Here is a 9,307-nt window from a genome sequence, read left to right on the forward strand (position 1 = left end):
AGGAGCAAGGCGAGGGTGGGGGCCCCGGCCGCCCCCCCAGTGGCCTGGGGCAGAAGGGCCCAGGGCTTGCCTCTAGGGCACTGTCCTGTCCGCAGTGGGGGGGGGGGGTCGCCCAGCATGCATGGGGCAGACTTACAATTTCATTCTCAACAACCTGTGAGCCACACTTAGCATTTCCTAGCATGAGCAGTGCAGGCGACCAACCAAGGTGGTATCTGCACCGCGAATTAATCAAAAGGCAGGTCCACGGCTATGCCGCCAGGTCACTTCTCACCTTATGCGGAGAGCTGTGCTTTAATGTAACTGCCTTTCTTGGTACCATTGTGTATTTAAAAAAAAAAAAACCTTTGAAAAGGGGTCCCCGGGCTTCATCAGCCTGAGGAAGGGGTCCAAGGCCCACACCAAATATTTACAAATCCTTGTGAGGGAAGGAGAGGACCTCTTCAAGCCCATGTTTTCCCAGAACTATCTAGGATGCTGCCTAGGGTGTATTTCAAAGGACTGTTTGCAAACTTGTGAACACCCTGTTCCCTCTACTTGGGAACGTTGGGCCCCGTGAGCCAGAATAGTTACTTTTCTTGGAGGGCTCACAATGACATAATTGAAAAATTGCTGGAAAAAGCTTCCGTCGGTGTTGTCAAACGCGGCCTATTTGTAATTCTTCTTAAACCTCACAGCGACTATGGTACTAGAGGCTCTCCTATGGAAAGCCCCTGAACCTCAGGCCTGTAGCTTTTGGAGAACTACAGAGAAGCGTTTTATTTACTTTGATAATTGTCTCACGTGGCATCCAACTAGCTCCCGTTTGTTCTGCAGAAGAACTTCCTAAACTGCTTGCCTGGAGGTGAGATGATCACGTCACAGTCTTAGACTCAGTGGATCTGTCCTTAGAAATGATCCACACCGACTTTTACGGCTGCCTCCCCCACCCCCGCCGCCCCTCCTGCTCCATGTGCCCCTCACTTCCCCTCTTCCCTCCTCTCCCCTTCTCCCCCAGAATGCGTCTGACCTGTACCGGCTGGGGGTAACCTCTGCTCATGGGTAGTTTTGTCTCTGCTGGGGCCATACACAATCGAGGCCTGTGAAAAGGAGGGTTAGTCTGCAGGAGGCCGGGACAAGCTGGGCTATTCGGGATCTGTGTCCATTAAAGCCTTCTTGCTCTCCTTAACTCATTCCCCCTCCATTCAAGCCAGCCTTAGGGTCAGGCTTTAGCCAGCCCTAAAACCTGTAGGGTACAGATTCCCTGAATTGTTGGGAAAGAATTAAGGCATCAGCCAGGGACGGCTAATATTTCTTGCCTCATTTTATTGCTGAACAGCGGGACTGTAAAGTCTTGAACACTGGAGCACTATGGCCCCCTTTCATGTAGCCGAGATGATGGGATAAAAATGTGTTTGGTGAAGCAATTCAGATTACCACCGGGTCACATCCTCGCTGGCTCCCAGCACGGCCTGCAAACGGCATCGCCGAGACAAGAAACAATCGCTGTGCAATTCAGCTCATGCAGAACAGTGTTTCTAGCGTGGAAACGAGGCTAATTGTGGAGCTTGCCAATGAGAATGTTTTGTTTTTAATAGCTCAGGCTGCAGCTCAGAGTAAGAGTTGGGATGGCGGACTGTGGATTCAAGTCCCAAGAGCTAGGATTTCCGACCATTTCCTCCTAGAAGGATCGGGGCCCTGGGAGTCGCATACACTATTCTTATCAGGAGCACTGGGGTCTTGGGCTTGCCAGCTGGGATGAGACAGCCCCCTCCATGGAGGTGAGAGGTTGTTTGGGGGCCCTTTGTCCTCTGGGTCTCCCTGCCGTGCCCTCTGGTATCCTCATGCTCGGAAAACCCCGAGGAAGAAGTGCAGAAGCTCGGGAGGCAGGAAGCCCCACACTCGGACGGTGCCAGGAAGCAAGCTCGTTGGGTATTCTCCGAACCTCCCCCTCAAATAAACACCCCGTGAAAATGCTCCGAGCCACTGTTCCACGGTATCGTCCAATGAGCTGGGGCGAGAGTCCGCTTTTGCACGCACTAGGTCTGCCGCCCACCCCGTCACCTCTTCGGAGCCCTAGCAGCCCCTGCGTTTGCACGAGAAGCTGACCCCTAAGCCCTGCTTCCAGTCCAGTGCTGGGAAGTGAGAGAGTCGGTGGGACCCTTTGCAGTCCCCTGGGACTGGGTCTGTGTGCACGTTTTCACCACTACGTAGCTGTGCGGCCCTCGTCGAGCTGCTTGAGCTCCCTGGGCCTCAGTTTCTTCGACTCTAAAATGGGGACAGGAGAACGATGCTCCAAAGGGCATTAGTATGGGTTTAGCGTGAGGTGGTAGTAAGTCGCCCTGATCCTCGTTACTACTCTTTTGGCTTCCTGTGTGTTCCCAAGAGATCACAGCCTATATAAAGTGGACCCAGACTCGGGGAGATTTGGGTGGGAGGTTCCGGCCCACCTTGCTCTGCAGAGGAAATGCATTTCTCGGTGCACAGAGCCAAGAGCTAAGGAGAAAAGGAAAGGAAGGAGAATAGAGAATATTTCCACAGTTGAGAAGTCCTAGACCTCTACCGGTGGCGTCTCTGGATCCCTGTCCACAGACCGGGGGGATGACGGGCAGCCCTTCACCCAGACTTCCAAAACTCCTGGCCCTCAAGGACAAAAGAGCTGCGAGCGGGTCCCCGTTCCCATTTGGGGTATGAGCTGTGAAAAAGCAGCTGAAGGGTTTGCAGGGGCACTCAAGACAAGAATCCCCGGGGCCTCCCCAGGCTGCCGGGCCCGAGCGTAATAAATCTGCGAAATAACAAGCACAAAGGACTTTATAATCAATGACAGATTTTATTTTTGCTCTGGCAAAATCCATCCGCGGAGCTAACCTTTTATAGGGAAATAACTACCCACTTTGCGACTCCTCCTCGGCCCATATTCTCTTTCTCAAAGTCGGGGAAAGCTCCGAGCATCAAAGTCAGCCCCTCCGAGAGCTGTGGCAGGAGAAAGCTCGGCTTCCCTGGGCGGGAACCCAACCCTCCCGTGACTTCCTAGGGTGGCTCGGGCCATTCATTTCTGTTTTGCTAAAATACCCGTGACATGTGAATAAACCAGGATTACAGAACATTGTCTCGGTCAGTAATCTGAGCCGGCCTGGGCTCTGGTCTGATGAAATATGGTGCTCTCTGAGCAAACATGGGAATTGGTGCTCCTTCTCGTCAGGGCTGAACAGTGGGACTATTTAGAACTGATGCATGAATGCGGCCCTGTGGGGAGTGCTGGCCTGCGGGGCGCCCGGGGGAGGGGGCCGTGGTGCCTTGGCCAGAGCTAGGCTGTTAGGAGACTCCGCAGGGCACCAGCCGGAGACACTCGTGCCTTAGGAGCCTTTCAGGGCTGCCTGTTGCTTACAACCCCAAACTGGCCTTCTTAGAGCCTGTGCAGGAGGGACAGAGCCTTCCATCCTGTCCTGGCATCCAAGCCTGTGGCCCGGCCCGACTGCCCCTGCTCTGTCCCCCTGGACCTCTCCAATCTCTGTCCCCACCGGTTCTCTTGTGCTCCAGATTCAGAAGGACCCGCATTCTCCCAATACAACTGCCAGCCTCCTCTGGCAGCGATTCCCTGCAGTCACGTGGTGCCCCAGCACCCAGCACCCAGCACCCCCGCGCGACCAAGCGCTCATTCCCCAGCTGCCAGGGTGGCGGCCTGCTGCAGGCTCGTGGCTGAGAACGCCCCCAGGAGCCGCCTCACCCACGCTGTCCCCCCTCGGGACGGTCCCCATGCGGCCACTGGGCCCTGGAGGACTGAAGGCCTGAGCTAGCCCCAGAGCAGGACAGCTCTGAAGGCTCCTTGGCTCCAGGACTTGCCGTGGGCTCTTCCGGGGGCCCTATCACGGCTGCACCACGTTCATCTTCCCCGTCCGATGAATCCCGGTTTCCACGAGTACGTTCCCGTAAACGTCTGCATACACGTTGCCGTCGTGGGGTCTGCTTCCTGAGACCCGGGGCCTGTGATGGCTCGTGCAGGAGAGATGTGAAACCACGGGCTCGAAAGTGGCCTCCGGGGCTGAGTCGTCCACCGCCCCGTGGCCTGAGGACCACCCCCCCGACGGGGGTAGCTAGAGTCCAGATGGCCCTTGGCGTGCGGAGCGCTGAACCCTTGAGGGTCAATAGCTCAGATATTGAGGGTTCAGGGAAAGTTATCATCGTAAAGACAATGGAAATGGTTGGCTCCTGCTGCGTGAGGTGGATTCAGGAGAGATAGATCACGGACTGCCAGGGCGATCAATCGCTCATTTAAGCCAAAGTGTGCAAATCAGAGAGCCTTCCCGGCAGCACGTAAAGAACCCCTTGCAGCTGGTGCCGTTGAGGATCTGGCTCAGGACTTAAACATGAAGGTAGCAGACTCAAGTGATGGTTGGATTTTCAATCCCAGCAAGTCTGTCATGCCAAAGTCAGGGTCCTGGTTGGGAAGAAGTGGGACCCTGAGACTGGGACTGGGGCGTCTTGGTTGATGCACTGGAAACCCTTAAAACTCTACACCTGCTTGCATGCTCTGGGCCCACACTTGCTTGAGGAAGATGCAGATATAACAGGCGCCCCTTTTGCAACCTCCCCATACGTTGGCTGCTGGGTGAATACTGGGGTCAAGTCACCACGAAGCTCAGCCAGTGGAGGGCTGTGACCACCAATAGGTAAAGGTACTGTAGACTGCAGTGTTTTAGGACAGGGTCACCATGCAGCAGAAGAACATGCTTGGGACCGGGTCCTGGAGGGCGCTGCACCAAGAAGGGGGATGTAGGGTTGGATAGGGGAGTGCCTCTCAGTACAGAAGCACTGTCCCGTGCTGCAGGACTTACACCCGGCAAGGGCCCCGATAGATGGGCTCACATGCTCGCCGGTTGGCTCTTGGATGTGAAGGCCGTGCGCTCAATGACGTACCAGTGACGAATCGCCACGGTGAACGATGAGTCTGACAGGGCCTGGCCCAGCCCAGCTCACTGGGCCCACAGTCGCGTGCAGCAGCCGCCCACCCAAACCTCCAGCCACGGTTGCGCTGAGCATCCCTGGGGACTGCCACAATCTCCACGCTGGTTTCTTAGTCTGTGGGCAAAGGACCCGGTGGTGGGGACGGCAGGTGGAGGCTTGAGCTCATGCCCTCACTCCTGCTCTGGCCAGATTAAAAAAATCAAAATCAGTATCGTGCCCCAAAAGGAAGGGCAAAGGTCAGTATCAGCCGGGTGAACATGAAGGACGATGCTTCCCCAGACCGGTCCCCACAGGACCGCACAGAGGCGGACAAGGACACAAACCCCTTCCCGGGGCGGGGGGAGCTCCTCCACGGGGCCGCATCACAGGCTTCCCTTCCCTTCCCAGTCCCTCCTGGCTTCCGTGCTTCGGGGCCCGTGGGGACGGACGGGAGGCACCACCCTTCACAGACGGTCCTGTGCTGTCTCAGGGCACAGAGGCTGTGCTGGGTGCCCAGCTCCCGGGGCTCCCCGCCCAGCTCCGACAGCAGGCAGGGCTCACAGCGTGACATGGGCACGGTGGTCTCCACGGGGGAGCCCAGCAGAGGTGCCAGCTGAGCAGAGAAGGATCTAGAATGTGTAACAGGGGAGGAGGAGGAGGAGCACCAGGGGTCCTGAGCCCCGCTCACCTTCATACCCTTTGGACCTCCCTCTTTTGAGGTCTCCCGGGACCCGAGACCAAGCAAGATCCTGGGAGCGGTTCCCAGGGAGGGGGCCTGGCAGGGAGCAGGGCACAGGAGCTGCTGGGGCAGCTTCAGGGCCCCCAGGACCCCGAGTGCTATGGCCCCCACCCCCGGGGACCCACTGCCCACTTCACGCCCCGTTCCCCAGGGCCCCCGGCACCCCACGAGCCTGCTGCCCTGGAGGCCAGCTCGTCCTGGGCCCTGGGTAGCTTCACAGAACGCTGCCACCTCGGGTCACACTCGCGAAGTCGACTAACGGGGACACCTGGCCTCGGCTCTGCAGGAAGAGACGCCCCTTCTGCCCGTGAAACGCGTCTCGCCGGGTGGAGCGACCTGCCGCCTGTGTGGCTCCGCGGCTGGCCGGCTCGGGCCCCACGCCCTGTCCTACCCCTGACAAAAGCCAGCACCCGGCGGGGACTGCAGCCCAGGGCAGGTCACCAGGGGGCCCCGATGGCACCACATGTGGGCTTGCCCTTCATGACCTCACCCTTTGAGGCGCCCTAGGCTCTCGGGGTGGTGCACGCAATTCCTGTGGTTGGCTTCCCTATATGGCACAGCTAAAGGGATTTCTGTAGGGAGCCAGGGCCCTAAATCACTTGACGCTGAGATCACTGAGCGGAGGAGATCACCCCGAGTGGGGCTGCCTTAATCAGGCGAAAGCACTTTCCAAGAAGGCGAGGGCCTGGGGCGCCTGGGGCTCCTTGAGCCTCTGACTCTTGATCTTTGGCTCCGGGCATGATCTCAGGGTCCCCTCCGGCCTTACCCTTCCCACTCCCCTCCTCCTCGTGTCAGAGTTGACCCCGTGACTCTCCTGTTTATGAAGCCTTACTTGCTCCCCTCGCCCCTGGCGTAAGAGGCCCTGTCAGGCTAGTCCCCCCAACTCTCCTCCACGCCCTCTAGGCCCCCTGGTTTTCTTCTCACTCGTCCTATGCCCTCCACTCTCCCAAGCAAGACTTCCCTTGGCCTAACACGTCCCCGTATTCCAGACCTGCCTGTGCAATCCTCTCCCACCTTCGACGTCCAGGGTCAAGTTCCACGTCGCCCCCGAAGCCCTCCTGGGTCCACCCGAGCCTCTCAGGCCCCTTCTTGACCTTCAGAATGGGGCTCGCCCCATGAGCCTCCTGCACCTGGCCTGACTGCGTACCCTTGGGGCTCCTGGGGAGACAGCGGTGCTGAGAGCCTGTCCTATGGAGGTGCTCGGGGGGCAAAGACGGGTTTGCTGAGGGGCTGCGGGAGGGGAGGGGGGCCCAGAGGCCTGGGGTGATTTCCACAGTCATTCACAGCTCCTTGCCTCTCCTCTGGGCCCCTGAGTGGTAGGCAGGAAGGAGGAAGAGTAAGGGAGTGAGTTTATCAGCTCCGCGCATGTGGGTGGTTTCCTCTGGTTCTAGAACGGTTGCTCGTCCTGCTTCCTGGGGACTCACGGGAACCAGAGTCAAGCTAGCACAGCTGGGAAGGAGGGGTTGATGGCTCAGATAACCAGACAGCGCAGAACAGTGCGGCCAGGCTTTGGGAAAAAGCCCCAGACGCCCACGTTGCTAGCACCCCCCTCCCTCCCTCCCTCCCATCCTCCCATCCTCCCATTCTTCATTCCAATCCGATCTAAAATAAAAACAGCCTTAATGTTAACTGGTTATACAATTACTATTTGGCTATTGTAAAACAAAACAAAACAAAAAAAAGACGAGAATGCCGTGTAAGGTGACCCTGCTAACATTCTGGTTACCACCTGCACACAGGTAGGCACATTGTTCTCTCCGTAAGGCTCCAGGTGGTAAACATTTTAGGCTTTGTGGGCCACGTGATGTGCTGCCCCGAGAGCGTCACGGACAATATATAAATGAATGAGCAGGGCCATGTGCCAATAAAACTTTATTTGTATAAATAAATGATGGGCCGGATCTGGCCCGTGGGCTGTAGTTTGCCAGTGCCTGGCACGGACGTTTTCACATAGCCGCTCATTCTGTCCCTTCGGAATAGTGGGGGTGGGTGGGAGGGCCGCGGTCTCCTCCGCAGCTTGTGGCCGGTGAGGAAAGCCATGGCTCCGGAGCAGCCCCACTGGAGAATGGTGGTAGAGGACTCGGACTGGGCTCGTGGCCAACCTGGGAGCAATCTTGAGAGACCTGCAGGTGGAGTTACCTGGCCGCGACCGGGTGGTGGAGCCACGTCTTGCATGAAAGTATGGAAAATGCACTGGAGACGCGGAAGGTCATGGCCGACCCGTACCTCCTGCGTCCCGGACACCGGTCAGCCCGTGGGGGACCAGGCTTGGTTGTGGCTATGGCATGACTTAAAGAATCCAGATGTGTTTTACTGGCCGAGTCCCATTAGCTGTGTTTGCCTACGTAGGGGTTCGTCGGCTCCCCGGCTGCTCGCACCTTTGCAAGTGCATGTTGGGCTGGAGGATGTTTCTCCCAGTCGGTGCTCTCTCGTCCAGATGGACTCAGAACATCGGTCTCCTGAGACCTCCCTGATTTCTTCTCGACGTTTCCTCCTTGCCCTGTGGCCCTTCTTCTAGTCCCGCTTCCCGCCTTTGATTGGTCAGGTTCCAGGGTGTGAGCAAGCTCCTGCCCCGCCAGACCCCGCAATGGCCAGAGATGAGCTCTGTGACCCTCCTATTCCTGACCCGTATGGCGAGCCCCCAACCTCCAAGCCTGCCTGTGGAGCCAGCACAGCCCCTACGGTGAGGGCGTCTGTCCTGGCCCAGGCAGGCGGTGCTGTGGGTGGAGGCCTGTGCTGGAACCCCTCGCACGTTAGAGTCCCGGGGACACCTGCGCCCCGTTGACCCCCTGGCTGCCTGGGGTCCCCACACGCAGCTCACTTCTGGGGCCAGCCCACCTGAGTGCGGCCCCCGCTCCGGCCTGCCCGGTCCGGCTGACCGCTCTCCCTTCTTGGCTCCACTCACCCCCGGCCTCACTCACCCCCGGCCTCAGCATCGACCTCCTGTGCATGGCTTACCTCCTGGCCCCAGAAGCACCCCCCCATCTCGAGCTGGGGAACAGGGAACGGGAGTACTGGCCCTGCCCAGGCACTGGCTTCCATTTGCTCCTGAAAGGCCTGCACTGAGCCAGGTGGAGGTGGGGAAGGTACAGGGGTGGGGGTGGGGGGGGTCTTCTGTTTTTCTTTTTATTTAAAGTCAGTCAGGCCTGTGCTGCAGAGCAGCCTTAGTCTTGGAGGTAGCTTGCAGGAATTCATTTGCCGCATCCCTCCGGCAGGCAGAGGGCAGGGTCCTGGGTGCCTGGGGCTGGGGGGCTGCGGGGCCACAAGCCATCCAGCCAGGTTGCTCCAGCCCCCCAGGGCCCCAGGGCCTCAGGACAAGCAGGGGTCCCACCCCTGGGGTCTCAGGACAAGCAGGGGTCCGTCCCCCGGAGCCTCAGGACAAGCAGGGGTCCTGCCCCTGAGTCAGTGGGGAGTGACTGGAATTCTGGTGGCCTTGGCCTCACCCTACGACTGATGCCGGCAGCTCGCGGTTTTCTCCCCAACGTGGGGGCGATGGCACCGCAGCCAGGTCAGCTCTGGAGGCAGAGGCAGGGAGGCAGGATGGGACTGAAGGCCAGGCCTCCCAGTTCGGGTCTGGGTTGGGGTCTGGGTTGGGGTCTAGGTTTGGGTCTGGCCCTACCACACACTGCCTGCGTCGCCTGACCA

This window comes from Canis lupus, chromosome 4 (assembly GCF_011100685.1).
Source record: "Canis lupus familiaris isolate Mischka breed German Shepherd chromosome 4, alternate assembly UU_Cfam_GSD_1.0, whole genome shotgun sequence".
In the NCBI taxonomy this organism is placed as follows: Eukaryota; Metazoa; Chordata; class Mammalia; order Carnivora; family Canidae; genus Canis; species Canis lupus.